Source organism: Scyliorhinus torazame, chromosome 6, assembly GCF_047496885.1.
Source record: "Scyliorhinus torazame isolate Kashiwa2021f chromosome 6, sScyTor2.1, whole genome shotgun sequence".
Lineage (NCBI taxonomy): Eukaryota > Metazoa > Chordata > Chondrichthyes > Carcharhiniformes > Scyliorhinidae > Scyliorhinus > Scyliorhinus torazame.
Window position 1 is genome coordinate 146957896 of NC_092712.1, and position 17481 is coordinate 146975376.

The 17481-nt window shown below is 52.4% G+C and overlaps 1 protein-coding gene across 1 annotated transcript in view; it reads right to left on the minus strand.

Moving 5' to 3' along the window:
* The window catches only part of LOC140425744 (uncharacterized), a 107253-nt gene that overhangs the window by 85680 nt on the left and 4092 nt on the right, over positions 1-17481 (minus strand). The window lies entirely within an intron of this gene.

Genomic DNA, 17481 nt, shown 5'->3' on the forward strand with positions numbered 1-17481 from the left:
CGTGCTAGATAGAGCAGGAATTGAAGGATAGATCGGATGAAAGCGTGGCTGGAGAGATGGTGTAGCCGGGCGCGGTTCAGATTCTTGAGATACTGGGACCGATTCAGGGCCAGATAGCACCTGTACAAACCAAACGGTTGCACCCAGGTAAAGCTGGGAGCAATATCCTAGTCCTGTTGGGGCATATTTAAAACTAATATGACAGGGGGATGGGATCCCAGGAGTAGGATCAGATAGGTCAAAGTCAGGTCAGGAAAATGGAGGTAGAACTTTAGCTAATGATGTAGAAGATGTAATGATAGACTTGGAATTACGGGAGAAACAAAATTTTAAAAGTGTCCAGCAAGGGAAAATGGTGGGGTTAAACTGTTTGTACTTCAATGCAAGGAGTATTACAAACAAGACGAGTTAAAAGCAAGGTAGACACATGGCAGCAGGATCTCATTGCTGTAGCAGAAACCTGGTTAAAGGAGGGGCAAAATTGGCAGCTCAATATCTCTGGATACATAAAAAAGCCGGGGGAGTAGCACTAATGGTTAAAGAATCAATTCCAGTTGTGAGAAGGGATGATATACTAAATGGGTCAACAAGCGAGGCTTTATGTGTTGAAGTTAGAAATAAAAAAGGGACAGTCACACTACTGGGGGTAGACTATAGACCCCAAATTCTGAAAGGGAGATAGAAGAGCAAATATGTAGAACAAAAGGACAATAATAGTAGGAGACTTTTAGTAACTTTCACAATATAAACTGGGATTCAAACAATATAAGGGGAGCTTCGGGAGAAATATTCGTGCAGTGGGTCCAGGAATATTTTTTCACCCAATTAGTGACAAAGCCAATGAGAGGAGATGCAATTCTAGACCTAGTCTTGGGGAATGAAGAAGGGCAAGTGGGTGAAGTGACATTTGATGACCAAATCGGGGATAGTGATCATAATTCCATTAGATTCAGTATTACCATGGGAAAGGACAGAGATAAAGCAGGAGTAAAAATTTTGAAACGGGGAAAGCAAACTTTGAAGAAATGAGAAGGGAATTAGTTAAGGTAGACTGGCCAGCACTGCTAGACGATAAATAAATCAGTGGAAAACCAGTGGGAAGTAATAAAAGGAGATATTCTAAAGGTGCAAAGTAGACATGTCCCCTCCAAATCTAGACCTCCCTGGTTGTCTAGAGGTATACAGGGGAAGATCTGACAGAAAAGGAAAGCGTAAGATAGGCATAAAGGACTGAAAGCGTAAGATAGGCATAAAGGACTAAGCACTTCAGATAGCCTAGGTGAGTGTAGAAAGCGCAGGGACGAAGTCAAAAATGGAATAAAAAAACAAAGAGAGGGAATGAAAAACATTACCAGGTAAAGTTAAAGAAAACCCAAAAATGTTTTTCCAATATATTAATGGTAAATGATTAGTTAGGAAACGTGGGACCTATCAGAAATGAAGAGGGGAACTTGTGTGTAGATGCAGTGGCTGTGGGAAGGGTTGTCAATGAATATTTTAACTCCGTGTTTACAAAGGAAGTGGATGATGCAGATGTAGTAGTCCAGCAGGAACACTGAGATATTGGATGTGATAATCATAAAGAGAGAGGACGTACTCGAAGGATTGGAATCCTTGAAAGTTGGTAAGTCGCCAGGGCCAGATGGGTTGTTCCTGAGGCTACTGAAGGAGGTAAGGGAGCAGATAGCAGATGCTCTGAAGATGATTTTCCAAACCTCACTAGACATAGGGGAGGTACCGGAGGACTGGAGAAATGAAAAAGCGGTTCCATTATTTAAAAAGTGTTTGAAGGAAATGCAAAACAATTATAGGCCAGCTAGTCTTACATCAGAGATGGGCAAATTAGTAGACTCAATCCTGAGAGATAGGATTAACTGTCACATAGAAAGGCATGGACTAGTCAGCATGGATTTGTTAAAGGAAGGTCTTCCCTCACATATTTGATCAAATTCTTTTAAAAAAGTAACAAGAAGGGTTGATGAAGGTAGTGCAGTGGATGTTGTGTACATGGATTTTAGCAAGGCGTTTGGCAAAGTCCCACATGGCAGATTGGTCAAGAAAGTGAAAGCCCATGGGATACAGGGCAATGTAGCAAACTGGATAAAAGGTTGGCTTAGTAACAGGAAATAAAGGGTAATGGTCGATGGCTGCCCTGGCAATTATTGGAAAGTTGTTTCAAGTGGTGTCCCACAGGGCTCAGTGTTGGGGCCCTTACTGTTTGTGTTACATATTAACGATTTGGACGTGAATGTGGGGAGCATGATTGGGAAATTTGCAGATGGTACAAAGATTGGCTGAGTGGTGGACAGTGTAGAGGATAGCTATAATCTTCAAAATGATATAGATGGATTGGTGGAGTGGGTGGTGAAGTGGAAGTTGATGTTTAACACAGAGAAGTGTGAGATCATGCATTTAGGGAGGTCGAACAGTTGCAGGAACTATACAATTAATGGGAATATACTAAGAAGGGTAGATGAAATGAGAGATCTTGGGTGTAGGTACCAGTACCCTAAAGGCAGCAGTTCAAGTAGACGAGGTTGTTAAGAAAGCATTTGGAATGCGCTCCTTCATTGGCAGAGGTATAGAATATAAAAGTATATAAGAGTCCAGAAAAGGTTTACAAGAATGTTACCAGAGCTCAAAAGTGTAGCTGTGAGGAGAGGTTGGATAGATTGGGGCTAATTTCCTTTGAACAAACAAGGCTGAAGGGTGACTTAATTGAGGTGTACAACATTATGAGGGTAAGAGATGGGGTGGACAGCATAAAATTGTTTTCCTTGGTGGAGAATGCTAGAACCAGGGAACATAAGTGGCAGAAGGTGTAGAGGGAACATGAGGAAGAGCTTTTTTGCGCAGAGAGTAGTGGGAGTCTGGATTTTGTAGCCCGTGTTGGTGGTGGAGTCAGAGACAATTAAATCAGCAGTGAAATCACACACTGGAGTGATTGGAATGCACTTAGTGCACTTTCATCTCTTTGATGTGGTCAATGTTTACAAACATGGGATTTTCACCATTTAGGATACTGAAGCCTGAAGGGATATGACTGGATCAAAGCTGCAGATAGTTTTTACGAGCTGTAAATCACAAACTGCTACTTGAAAGCCATGAATGGATTGCAGACAGTAGATCTGTGGGAACCAGACCAGGCACAGCTGCTCTCCTTGGAGGAATGGACATGTGGAGCTGCAAGGTAAGTATTACAGCTATAATGCTTCCCACAACCCCCGTCTGGATTTCTCACTAGCTTCCAGACAAGGGTCTCTTTTCTGGGGGTGGGGGGAGTCCCTTTTGTCAAGGGGGTCTCTGGGGGGGGGGGGGTCCCTTTAGTTAGTGGGTCCTTGGGGGGTGTCACTTTAGTCAAGGGGGCCCTGGTGGTCCCTTTACTCAGGAGGTCCCTCTGGGGAGTCTCCCTATCACAGGGATCTCAGTGGAGGGTCTCCCTATTACTGGGATCCCTGTGGGGGGAGTGAGCCAAGGGGGCAACAGTTTCCCCCTTGGCCCACCGCGAGGTCCATCATATCAGGTTCACGATTGCGGAGACCACAAGTGAACCTCACCCATGTGACTCGCAGCTGCAGGGACCGAAGAATCACGGGAGGGCAGAACATAGGGCACTGGGTCCGCTAAATAGATGTATTATGACCCATTTGCCTTTAATTCCAAGTTCCATCTGATGTGCGGCATGGAACTCATTCACGCCACCAGCGGGGTGTTGGAGCATGGCGTTCGGGTCGGTGCCAGGTGCCGAACCCGATTTTCCCCAGACGCCAAGGACTGGATTCTCCGTTTCAGCGACTATGTCCCACGCCGTCGTGAAAACTGTGGTCTTTTACGCCAGGAAAACTGGCATCAAAAGGTCACAGATTCACAGCCTTGCAGGGGACTAGCAGGCAGCTGTCATGGAGCTCGCAGCTCCAGCTGCCGATGCGGCCCCTCACACTTCCGGGTAAGAGCCTCCAGCAGCCGCGCCGTGCTCTATGGCGGACTCAAACCGTGGACCTGGACCGCGGAAATAGTGCATCCGAACGGCCACGTGCCCGACCGGACCCCACGCTCAAAAATACCCAAGTCCCAAATGAGGCCTCCCCTGCCATCCGATCGGCCGCCCCGACTGTGGTGCCGCAGACTGAGTCCGCAGCCACCTCACGAGTATCCCAAGCGGCTGGACCATGGGTGGTCCACGCTGTCAGGAAATCGGCCGGTCGAGTACGCCGCTTTTCGGGAAGCGGAAAATCGCTGAACTGGCGCTGGTCTCAATCTCATGCGTAAAACTAGATTCTCCGCCCCGCCGCCGAACGCGATTTCAGCATCGGGGTGCGGAGAATCCAGCCCCAGATTTTCCGGCCCATCGGGGAATACTCAATCCTGGAGACAGAGAATCCCGCCCTATAAAATGTCAATTGACACAACACCACAGCCTTTTCCTGACAATTTCAGATCTGCATTACCCTTTGTCTTCCTAATTTCACCCATTAATTGCATAGTTCTAATTTAATGATTCAACCACCTTGTTCTAGATTACCCACTCAGAGGACATAACCTTTCTGGATCTACTATTTTTATTTATTTTCCCATTTAAACACCTCAAATAGTTCACCACTCTACCTTCTAAAATCAAGCTTACGCAACCTGCCTCCACAATATAATCTTTTAATCCTTGGCATCATTTCAGTGAATCGGTGCTGTATACCTTGCACCACCAACTACACAACAAACTCCACCCACTCACCTTGCCCCTTTCCAAGATAGTTTTTCAAGCTGTTCTCTCCATTTCGTCCTCTCAGTAACATTGCATCTCCAACAGCAAACTAACTCTCAAAAGTTGCATTATTTGCATCTGTTCTACTCGGAACTGTTTATGTCTAGGGATCTTTGTGAGGCCTGCTAACAAAGAGTGGCCATTCAGTGAAGCTATTCTAATTTCTATTCAGGCTGTTGAACCATGTCCTCTGCACTAAAATACCTTCTATTCTACCTCCATACGTTAATGAACACTCAGATTTCAACAAGTATCATTAATTAAGCAATGTTAAATGAAGAGCCTAGCACAGTTTTGTAATGTGATTATCTATTCTTGCATTTGTCCAACTATGGCCCTTTCTTCAAGCTAACCAACTTACCAAAATAATAATCTCACGAGTCCTGTTTCAATGGAAATAAATGCTTAAGGTATTTCCTTTATAAAAAAACTTTCAGCGCCAGCCTATTTCTTTACCTATTTCAAGCTGATTTTACATATGCACACAACAAATTTCTAACGTTTAGACAGCTAGGGAGTGCAGATTGCCTGATGGTATTGATTCTCCTGTGTCAGGCAAGGTAATAGGTATCAGCAACACCACCATGTCATTGCTTCCCGAGTGAGGCGCTCCATGTCTGACAAGTTGAGGAACGCTTACATTGTAATTTAAATTTGTTCTCAGGTTGTGGATGATCCTGGCTTGACCAATTTACTATCCACTACTGACTGCTCTGGGACAGTAGTTGATGTGTTGGGTGCTTTGGATCCGTGGAACACATATAGGCTACCAACACTTAAAATAGAGAAACACTATTTTATTAAGCTAGAAACTGTTGAACATACTTTCACTGTGGGTTATCACGATGTTAGATTAAACTAAAGACCTATGCCTATCCTAACCAGGCTATGCACTCAGCACATGGTGAAGATCTGTGCTGCAAGCTGTAAGCTCTGTCCTTCTGAGAGGGTGCATCCCGAATGAGCGGGAAAACTGATGCCCTCTGTCTTTATAGTGAGTGTGCTCTAACTGGTGATTGGCTGTGGTGTTGTGTGTGTTGATTGGTCTTGCTGTGTGTCCATCAGTGTGTGTGTCTGCACCATGATATACTGGTGTATATTATGACAGTAGTGATGGGTCTTCTTGAAACAATTGTTTGGGGGACAGGCTAATAGAGTTTTCTGACAAACTGTCGGGTTCTGGCCTACAGTTTGCATCGGCCAATAGATTATTCATTATTGGGTTTAGTTACACAGCTTGTTAAGGAGAGAGTTGAACTGGGTTACTTGAGGCACATCTGGGGCGTCATTCTCCGACCCCCCAGAGGGTCGGAGAATGGCCGTTGGCCCCCGTGAATCCCGCCCCCGCCGGTTGCCGAAGTCTCCGAAGGGAGAAATGTCGGCGGGGCGTTAATGTCGCCACTGCCGTCGGAGAATGGCATGGGTCTGCACAAGGCAGCCGATTTTCGGCCTGCCGATATTCTCCCTTCCGGATGGGCCGAAGTCCCGTCGACGTAATGACCGTTCACGTCGACGTAAATTAAACCTCCTTTTCATCGGCGTGACCCTGGGCTCCAGGTTCACGCCGACCAGCGTGGAGGTGAGTGATGGCCTGGGGGTTTGGCTCTGGGCAGGCGATGGCGTGGCCGCAGTCTGAATGCGTGAGGAGAGGTGTGTCTCGGGTTGTGTGTGTGTGTGTGTGTGCGGCCGGGGGGGGGGGGGGGTGGTTAGAGTGGGCTGGGCTCCGGGGGAGTGCCGGGAGGGGGTCCGTGCCGGGGAGGGGGATGGGGGGGGTCCGTGCCGGGGTGGAGGTTGGGGTCCGTGCCGGGGTGGAGGTTGGGGGGGGGTCCGTGCCGGGGAGGGGGATGGGGGGGGACCGTGCCGGGGAGGGGGGTGGGGAGTGTCCGTGCCGGGGAGGGGGATGGGGGATCCGTGCCGGGGAGGGGGATGGGGGGGTCCGTGCCGGGTAGGGGGATGGGGAGCCCATGCGGGGGTGGAGGTTGGGGGGGGGGGTCCATGCCGGGGAGGGGGATGGGGGAGGTCCGTGCCGGGGTGGAGGTTGGGGGGGGGGTCCGTGCCGGGGTGGAGGTTGGGGGGGGTCCGTGCCGGGGTGGAGGTTGGGGGGGTCCGTGCCGGGGAGTGGGATGGGGGGTCCGTGCCGGGGTGGAGGTTGGGGGGGTCCGTGCCGGGGAGGGGGATGGGGGTCCGTGCCGGAGAGGGGGATGGGGGGGTCCGTGCCGGGGAGGGGGATGGGGGTCCGTGCCGGGGAGGGGGATGGGGGGGTCCGTGCCGGGGAGGGGGATGGGGGGTCCGTGCCGGGGTGGAGGTTGGTGGGGGGTCCGTGCCGGGGAGGGGAATGGGGGGGTCCGTGCCGGGGTGGAGGTTGGGGGGGGGTCCGTGCCGGGGTGGAGGTTGGGGGGGGGGTCCGTACCGGTGTGGATGTTGGGGGGGGTCCGTGCCGGGGACAGGGGCTAGTTGCTGGGCGACAGGGGCTACCCATTGCGATCGTGGCTGATGACGCCTATACAGAGGCCACGCAATGAGGCGGAGAACCGCTACAATGATGCACATGTAGCGACAAGGGGAGTGATAGAGAGGTGCTTTGGCGTGCTGAAGATGCGTTTCAGGTGCCTGGACCTCTCTGGGGGCGCCTTCCAGTATCGGTCAGATAGGGTCGGCCGCATCATTGTGGTGTGCTGCGTCCTGCACAACATAGCCCAGCAGAGGGGCGATGTGCCGCAGGCAGAGGAGGGCGGAGTGGAGGAGCAGCAGGAAGAGGCGCAGTCCTCCCCAGGTGAGGGGGATGGGGGTAATAGTCAGGGCAGACGGGGTAGACACAGGCGGGTGGCTGTCCACCGTTACCGGCTGGCCCAGCGGGCACGGGACAGACTGATAGCCGCCCGCTTCACTGACTAGATGGGCGTGGGAATCGGGTAGAATGGCCACAGACCGCACACCATGGCAACAGCTGACCACCCCCACCCCCCACCCATCCACCCACCCCTCCCCAACCCCACCCACCCCACCCGCATGCACACCACGCCCCCCATTGCCGATCCACCTGCGGCACAACGGGCCGGGCTCACACAGTTGCGGGTGGACGCGTGTCTATTGCAGGCCATGGAGGATGATGACAACCCTCCCTGTGGTGAGCTCCTGGCTCTACGTCGTTGGACTATGTCTGACCCATGGCCACAGTACCACCATCCACCCGGACCATCCCTGCATGCGGCTGTGACACTGCAGCGCACGGTCCTGTCCTCTGCCCGGGGGGATGTTGATGGCGGCCCAGGGGGAACGGGGCAGACTCACCTGGGGCTGAGGTAAGACCACCCCTCACACACACACTTGCGCTCAACGTACATGACACCCCCGCACGCTTTGGACAGAGCACAAAGGCAGCTTCTGTAGGTGTAACATTGACTTTAATAACCAAACGAGTTCATGCACGTGCCCTAGCCCCTAAAACTCATCTGTGCCCTGCACCCGTGCCAACTTACTCAGTGTCTAATTGTTTGGCCTTACGGGCCCTTTGACTACGTCTACATGGTTCCCCAGACGGTACAGCAGAACTGGAGGTGAACTCCTGTGATTCCTGCCCTCTGACACTGGATCCCTTTGGCGGCCGTTTCCTGGGGCGTCCTGGCCTAGATGGGCCAGGCTGCGACCCGGGCGACTGGGATGGCGAGCTGCCAGCCTGTCCTGCCCGTTGCCCACCCGATGCCCCTGGGATGGAAGGGGGGGGAGTCCGAGGTGTCGCGGTGTACCGGGACCTCCCCTACAGGGGGAGCCGGGACGGACCACACCACCTCCTCCTCCCTCGGGGTGCCCGATGGCCCCCAGGCCTCTACAGGGGTGGGGGATGCGAACGGACTGGCCATCCGACGCCCCCCCGACATCTGGCGCTGTCAGTCCTGGAGGCCCGTGCTGGTATCGACATGGGTCTGCAGGTTTGCAGCCATGGAGCCCAGGGAGTTGGCAAACCCTGTCTGTGCCAGTGCGACGCCGGCTCGCACATGGCCACTGGCGCCGATGCCCTCAGCGATGGCCTGCAGAGACTGGGCCATGGCCTGCTGAGACTGGGCTATGGCGTTGAGCGCCTCTGCCATCTGGCGCTGGCACTGGCTCATGGCCTCCTGTGAGAGGGCAGCCATGTCCTGGGCCACAGACACCGCCTGCACGGAAAGCCCCAGGCCTCGCAAACCGTTCCCCATGTCTGACACCGTCGCACCCATTGCCTCCACCGCGGACGCCACCCGTGCGGTGTCAGCCTGGGTGGCATGCATGACCAGCACCACTCCCAGCTCCTGGACGCGGGTGGACTCCTCCACCTGCGACTGCAGCCGCCGCAAGCCGCCCGTCACCCTCTTCGCTCGTCTCCGGGTCGGTGGTTGCATCGGATCTATGTGTGGGTGTGGTAACTCCAGGAACCCGGGATCCAGCTGGGCGGCAGATGTTCGCTTGGGCTGGGCTGCCCTCCGACCGCCCGGCCCCTCTGCTGCTCCTACCTCCACCTGCTGTACCGGGACGGCTGTGTTGTGCGCACCAGTGAGTGTACCAGACGCCTCATCACTAAAGTGCCCAACCGAGGTGAGCGTTTCTGCGATGGTGGAGGGTGTTGGTGCCAGCAGTGGCGTTGTGTCGTGATCTTCGTCCCATTCTGAGTCCATGGCACTTTGGGGTGGGGGTTCATCCCCACCCATCCACTCTGAGTCACTGTCCGGTATTTCGTCTTCCTGGGTAGTGCTGTCCCGGGTAGGGGTGTCCTGGGCAGTGCTGTCCCGGGTAGTGGTGTCCCGGGTAGTGGTGTCCTGGGTAGTGGTGTCCTGGGTAGTGGTGTCCTGGGTAGTGGTGTCCTGGTTCGGATGTGACGGGGGCCTGTGGCTGCCCCCCTCATCGCTGGGTGGTCGCTCCCGCACGTGACGGGGGTGTCGTCTCCCTGTTGCTCCAGGTCTCTCCGTCTCCCGTGGTGTGCGAGGGGCATCCTGCGGGCGTCGCATGCTGGAGGGTCTGGGTCTCTCCGTCTCCCATGGCCTCCAAGGGGCATCCTGCGGGCGTCGCATGCTGGAGGGTCCGTGTCTCTCCGTCTCCCGTGGTGTGCGAGGGGCATCCTGCGGGCGTCGCATGCTGGAGGGTGCGGGTCTCTCCGTCTCCCGTGGTGTGCGAGGGGCATCCTGCGGGCGTCGCATGCTGGAGGGTCCGGGTCTCTCCGTCTCCCTTGGCCTCCGAGGGGCATCCTGCGGGCGTCGCATGCTGGAGGGTCCGTGTCTCTCCGTCTCCCGTGGCCTCCGAGGGGCATCCTGCGGGCGTCGCATGCTGGAGGGTCCGTGTCTCTCCGTCTCCCGTGGCCTCCGAGGGGCATCCTGCGGGCAGTCTGCATCTGCGGGGATGGGTGCTTGGACGTTTGGTCCTGCGATACACAATGAAGCATGCGTGGTTAGACATCAGGCAGTGATCAGGTGATATGGGGAAGGGGGATATAGGGGAGGGGGGATATGGGGACGGGCTGTCGGTGGCTCACTTGCTACTATGCCCCCGACCTCTGCATCAGCAACCTACCGGTCGTCAGGTCCGCCAGCCAGTTCCAGGGCCCTTTCCTCGTGTTCGGTCAGTGGCCTCTCATCAGCGGGGCTTCCTCCAGTCCTCACATGCTCCCTATTGTTGTGTGCGCGCTTATCCTGTGGGGGGGGTGGTGGCAGGGTTAAAAGGCAACACTGTTAGGCAGGTATATGAATGCACGCCATCGGTTGCGCGTGCATTGCAGAGGTTAAGGTTAGGGCTGGATTCACTTGGGGATAAGGGGGATATGGGGGAGGGGGATATGGGGGAGGGGGGATATGGGGGAAGGGGGGATATGGGGGAGGGGGGATATGGGGAAGGGGGGATATGGGGGAGGGGGATATGGGGGAAGGGGGGATATGGGAGAGGGGGGATATGGGGAGGGGGGATATGGGGGAGGGGGGATATGGGGAGGGGGGATATGGGGAGGGGGGATATGGGGGAAGGGGTGATATGGGGAGGGGGGATATGGGGGAGGGGGGATATGGGGGATATGGGGAGGGAGGATATGGGGGAAGGGGGGATATGGGGAGGGGGGATATGGGGGAGGGGTGATATGGGGGAAGGGGAAATATGGGGGGGATATGGGGGAGGGGGGATATGGGGAGGGGGGTATGGGGGAGGGGGGATATGGGGGAGGGGGGATAAGGGGGAGGGGGGATACGGGGGAAGGGGGATATGGGGGAGGGGGGATATGGGGGAGGGGGATATGGGGAGGGGGGATATGGGGGAGGGGGGATATGGGGGAGGGGGGATATGGGGGAAGGGGGGATATGGGGAGGGGGGATATGGGGGAGGGGGGATATGGGGGAAGGGGGGATATGGGGGAGGGGGGATATGGGGGAGGTGGGATATGGGGGAGGCTCACCCTGCCTGCTCTGACGAGGTCCGTGGTGTCGGGGCCGCAGCGGTGATGACCTCTGCCACTTCTCTCCACAGACGCCGGCTGTGGCGTGTGGCAACTCTGCGGCCGTGCCCGGGATACAGGGCGCCCTCCTCTGCTCCACAGCGTCCAGGAGCGCCTCCACATCCCGTGACTTTAACCTCGGGGCTGAGCGGCGGCCAGCCATCCAGTCGGGTGTTCCGGTTGGGTGTTCCGGTCGGGTGGGGGGGAGCAGCGCGGCCTTATGAGCCGTCACGCCGTGCGGCGCATATGACGCTGCACGGCGTGAACCACTGTGCAAGCGTGGATCCCGTTACATCGCTGCTAGCCCATTTCGGGCCGGAGACGTCCGACCCATTTTTCCGACGTGACGCAAGTCGGATTTGCGCCGTTTTTTGCGCCGATTGGCGGACTTTGCGCCGATCGGCGGACTTTCCGCCGATAACGGAGAATTTCGCCCCATAAGTCTCACTAAAAAAGGAGATCAATATTGAAAAATGTTAACGAGTTTGCAAAATTGGCCACTCCCCCATTTAAACTCCTTCAACAAACCCCTGTTACAGACAGTGTATAAAGGCTTCTGAATATTAGTCTGTACAGCAACAAAAACACAGAGCGCAAGTACTTGCTTGGCTCTTTAAATGGGACTGTCTTTCCACAAATGCTTAGAAATTCATGTAAACCATCACAAACAGGAAAGGAGCATTGTAAATTGTGTGAAATTGGGTCATCATTATGAGGATGTAACTTCAATGTAATTATGGCGCTCAATTACAATACAATTGGGATTCTCCCACTAATTTACCATAACCCTTGTGGAATAACCGACATCGGCATGGAAAAATGATGCAAATGGAGAGGAGCAGGATAATGAGCTGAAATTCATTCCCTATACGCCCATTTCAGACATCGAACTGGATAACAACTTGTGTCTCTATTGAAGTTTTGACATAATAAAAAATAATTCCATGGGCGGGATTCTCTCAACGAGCGGCTAAGTGCCGATGCCGGAGTAAAAACGGGAGTGTTTTACTCCGGCGTCGCCGCCCGTTCTGGGACCCCATTCTGTGGCCCACAGAGAGCTCGGATGGTGCTGGAGCGACCTACGCCTCTCCAGCTGCTGATCCCCGCCTGAACCCGGCGCCGCGGGGTCCGCGCATGCGCAGTTGGCCCGGTGCAATGGCCTTCTTCCCCGCGCCGGCCCCGACGCCAAATGGCGCATGGCTACAGGAGCCGGTGCGGAGGAAAGGAGACGGGGGGCCAGGCCACTTCGGAGGCCCTCCCGGGGTCGGACCCCCCTACCCCCTACCCCCCCCCCCCACAGGCCGCCCCGGACCCTTCAACGCCGAGGTCCCGCCGGCTCAGAGGATGTTAGAACGGCGCCGGCGGGACTCGGCTTTATGATGACAGCCGCCCGGCACATCCGGGCTGGAGAATCGGCGTGCCGGCCCATGCCAGCCAGGGCTGGAGAGTCGGCGCATGCCCCGTCCGGCGCCGCGCTGACCACGCACTGCGGAGAATTGAGTCCCGGCATCGGGGCGGCGTGGCGCGATTTGCGTGGTGCCGTGCCAATTCTCTGACCCAGTGGGAGGTCCGAGAATTCTGCCCATGTTTTTCGAAACTAAAATTGGCTCCAAGTCACACAAATAGATCTGACAATAGATGATCAAAGCTTGTACAAAGTGGTAGGTTTTAAGGAGTGTTTTAAAGGGGGAGTGAGAAACAGAGAGGCTTATGAAGGGAATTCCATCCAAATGGCGACCGATAGTGCAATGATTAAAATTGGGTGTGCTCAGAATGATAGAACCAAAGAAAGGTTACAGCAGCGAAGGAGGCTATTCAGCTCATCATGTCCTTGTCAGCTCTCTGCAAAGGTATCTCTGCTAGACTCACTTCCCCACCTTTTCCTCCTAACACAGCAATTGTTTTGTTCAGTGGACAAATCTCCAGGTCCAGGTGAATTGTGTCCCAGGTTGCTGAGGGGGGCAAGGGAGGAGATTTCAGGGGCTCTGATTCAAATTTTAATTGCTCTCTGGCCACGGGGGAGGTGCCAGAGAGTTGGAGAAAAACTAATATGGTCCCAATATTTCAGAACGATTGTAGAGATAAGCCAGGGAACTACTGACCAGTAAGCCTCCCATCAGTAGTTGGGAAACTACTGGAGAAAATTCTGAAGGAGAGAATCTATCTCCACTTGGAGAGACAAGTTTGGATCAGGAATGTTCAGCTTGGCTTTGTCAGAGGGAGGTCATGCCTAAAAATTGGACTGAATTTTCTGAGTATGTGACCAGGTGTGTAGATGAGGGTAATGCAGTTGATGCACTTTACATGTATTTCAACAAAGCCTTTAACTAGGTCCAACATGAGAGACTTTTAAATAAGGTAAAGGCACATGGGATACAGGGTAACTTGATAAGGTGGATTAAAAATTAGCTTAGTTGTAGGAGACAGATAACATATGCCTGCTTTAGTGACTGGAAGCCAGAGTCCAGTGGCGTACCACAGGGATCTGTGCTGGGTCCCATATTGTTTGTCATTTATATCAATGACAGAGATGATTATGGGAGGGTAGGATCAATAGGTTTGTGGCTGACACAAAGATTGACTAGGTGGTTAAGAGTGAGATTGAGTGTCTTGGGTTACAAGAAGATATAAATGGGATGGTCAAATGGGCAGAAAAGTGGTAAATGGAATTTAACCCTGAAAAGTGTGAGGTGATACACTCTGGAAGGAGTAATGCAACAAAGAAGTATTCAATGAATGGCCTGATATTAGGAAATTCCGAGGTACAAAGAGACCTTGCGTATTTGTCCATAGATATCCGAAGGCAGAATGGCAAGTTAATAGGGTGGTGAAAAAGACAGATTTAGACTTGCCTTCATCAATCGAGGTATAGATTACAAAGCAGGGAAGTCATGTTGGAGTAGTATAGAACTTTGGTGAGACCACAGCTGGAGTACTGTGTGCAATTCTGGTCACCACATTATAGGAAGGATGTGATTGCACTGGAGGGGGTGCAGAGGAGATTGACCAGGATGTTGCCTGGGATGGAATATTTAAGTTATGAAGAGAGATTGGATAGACTTGGGTTATTTTTACTGGAACAGAGAAGACTGAGGGGCTCCCTGATGGAGGTGAACAAGATTAGTGTGGACAGAGTGGATAGGGAGCAGCTGTTCCTCTTAGTTGAAGGGTCAATCATGAGGGGGCCATAAGTTCAAGGTGAGGGGCAGGAGGTTTAGGGGGATTTGAGGAAAAACGTTTTTACCCAGAGGGTAATGATGGTCTGGAATGCAGTGCCTGGGAGGGTATAGAGGTGGGTTACTTCACATCCTTTAAAAAGTGCTTGGCACATCATAACATTCAAGGCTATTGTTCAGGTGCTGGTAAATGGGATTCGGTAGGCGTCAGGTGTGTCGGTGCAGACTCGATGGGCCGAAGGGCCTCTTCTGCACTGTATTATTGTGTGATTCTATGTTGGACTTTGCCTGTGTGTGACATCGCCCATGTAATTTAGTTACCATGGGAACAGTTGGAACCATGTCAAGCCCTATTAAAAGTCTGATGCAAGCTTTATTACCTGAACAATAAGAAGAAGGTAGTTGTTCTTGCTGCTTGCAGACTTACAAACTCTCAAAGGCAGTCAGACCAAATATAGGTGTGACTCAAGTGAAGACCGAAGAGAAGGACCACGTTTTGATTCATCACCAAGTGGCATGCTGGTGAACACAAAACCTCTTTTTGAAAGCACAAAGCTTGTTGTGAAGAGTTGAAGACCAAAGAATCACACAGTGGGTGCCTTACTGCTGGAAGTCTATTCAAATATGCTCAGAAGATTGAGTGAAGACAACTAAGGATTTTGGAAGATTCACCTGGCAGGGCTAAGGCAAGGGGAAGCGAGTAGGCTGAATCACGGGGAGGCATTTGGGGCTTTAAATAGAAGGTTACATGTCTGCTGAAAGTGTGCCATAATGTATAATCATGACATGGGGTTTTCAATGGCAAGAATTTACTGGGGAATGTTCGGCAATTTAGTGGATTAATTGTCCACTAATTTATTACTAGTCAATGTTAATTTCAATTTGTTTCTTACAGTAGAAGTCTTAAAACTTAAAATCTTGTTGTGTGATTTATTTGTATTGGTCACTTGGAAATCCGTATCACTTTTTAAAAGTAATTGTAACAGGACAATTGTAATTGGGCAGCACGGTAGCATTGTGGATAGCACAATTGCTTCACAGCTCCAGGGTCCCAGGTTCGATTCCGGCTTGGGTCACTGTCTGTGCGGAGCACATCTGTCTGTCTGCACATCCTCCCCTTGTGTGCGTGGGTTTCCTCCGGGTGCTCTGGTTTCCTCCCACAGTCCAAAGATGTGCAGGTTAGGTGGATTGGCCATGATAAATTGCCCTTAGTGTCCAAAATTGCCCTTAGTGTTGGGTGGGGTTGCTGGGTTATGGTGATGGGGCAGAAGTGTTGACCTTTGGTAGGGTGCTCTTTCTAAGAGCCGGTGCAGACTTGACGGGCCGAATGGCCTCCTTCTGCACTGCAAATTCTATGAACATGTCGATATACCTCCGTTGCTTCTCCCCCTTTAGAAATGTACCCCTTAGAATATATTGCACCTCCTCATTCTTCCTACCAAATTGTATCACTTCATACTTCTGTGCATTAAATTCCATCTGCTGCATGTCTGTCCATTCTCCCAGCCTGTCCACACTCTCTTAAAATCTATCAATATCCTCCTGGCAGTTCACAATGCTTCCAAGTTACGTGTTCTCTGAAAATTTCAAATTGTGTTCTGTACACTCAAGTCGAGGTCATTAGTATATCTCAAGAAAAGCAGTGGTCCGCATACCTCTCCCTCTCAAGTACTGATGTATACCTTCCTCCAGTCTGAAGAATGACTATTCACCACTGCTCTGTTTCTTGTCAATCAGCCACCTTTGTATCCATGCTGACTCTGTCCCTTTTACTCCATGGGTGTTTACTGACACACCCATTGTGTGGAACTTTATCAATCACCTTGCAAAATCATGTACACCACATCAACCACATAATCCACATCAATCCTCTCCTACCTCATCAATAAACACCATCATGTATGTGAAACACAATTTGCCTTTAATAAATCCATGTGGCTTTCCTTACTTAATTCATACTTGTCCAGATGGTTTAACTTTGTTCCAATTTATTGTTTCTAAACGTTTTCTGTCATGAAGAATAAATTGACTGGCTTGTAGTTGTTGAGATTATCCTGACACTCTTTATGAACAAGAATTTTGTAATTCTTCAGTCCTCTGGCACATCCCATGGCCGGGATTCTCCGTTCCCCAAACACCGATTTTGTGATCGGTGATCAGGCGGAGAATCGCTTTTGACGCCAAAATTGGGGGCGGCGCCTATTTGATGCAGGTTTTGCATGCTCCGCCTTCCAAAATGACATCATCACGGCACGCGCCGCATGCCGTTGGGACGGCCTCAGTGCGTCACCTGAAGGCCCTCCCCCGATGCTCCACCCCGGATGGGCTGAGTTCCCGACCGCGCTGTTGACATGTGGTCTCAGCGATCGGGAACCCGGAATGGCGGCTGCAGACTGTGTCCAGCGCCGCCACAATCGGACAGGAGCCGTGCTGCTAGCCGGGAGGGGGGGCTTCCGCGAGGGCTGAGGGCTGGGGGGACAGGTGGGGGTGGCCAGGGAGTGGTGAGGGGTGGCCAGGGGAGCACTATCTGGCAGGTCGGGTCAACGCACGGCCGGCGCCATGTTTTACGGCGCAGATCGGCGCCGTGCACATGCGCGGCCATGGTCCCGGCAATTCTGCAGCTGTTTCTGTCGTGGAAGCTGGGTGTTTTATGCGTTGCGGCTGCTAGCCCCTCACCGGCCACAGGATCAGTGAGGGGACGCCACCAATTTTTGAAACGTAAAACGCCATAGATCCTCCGCATTTAGCCTCAGAAATGGAGAATCCAGCCCCATGTATTTAAGGAGAATTAGAAGATTATGGTCGGTACTTCTCTAATATCCATCCTTGTTTCTCTTGGTATCCTTGGATATATCCCATCTGATCCTGACTTCTCAACTTTAAATACAGCTAGTGTTTCTAATACCGCCTCTTTATCAATTGTTAGTCCATCCAGTATCTCAGCTACTTCCTCTTTCACTGTGACTTTGACAGCATCTTTTTCCTTGGTAAAGCCAAATACAAAGTATTAATTTAGTATCTCAGTGATGCCCCTTTGCCTCCATGTGTATGTCCTCTTTATGGTCTCTAAACAATTTCACTTCCCTTATTATGCTATTACT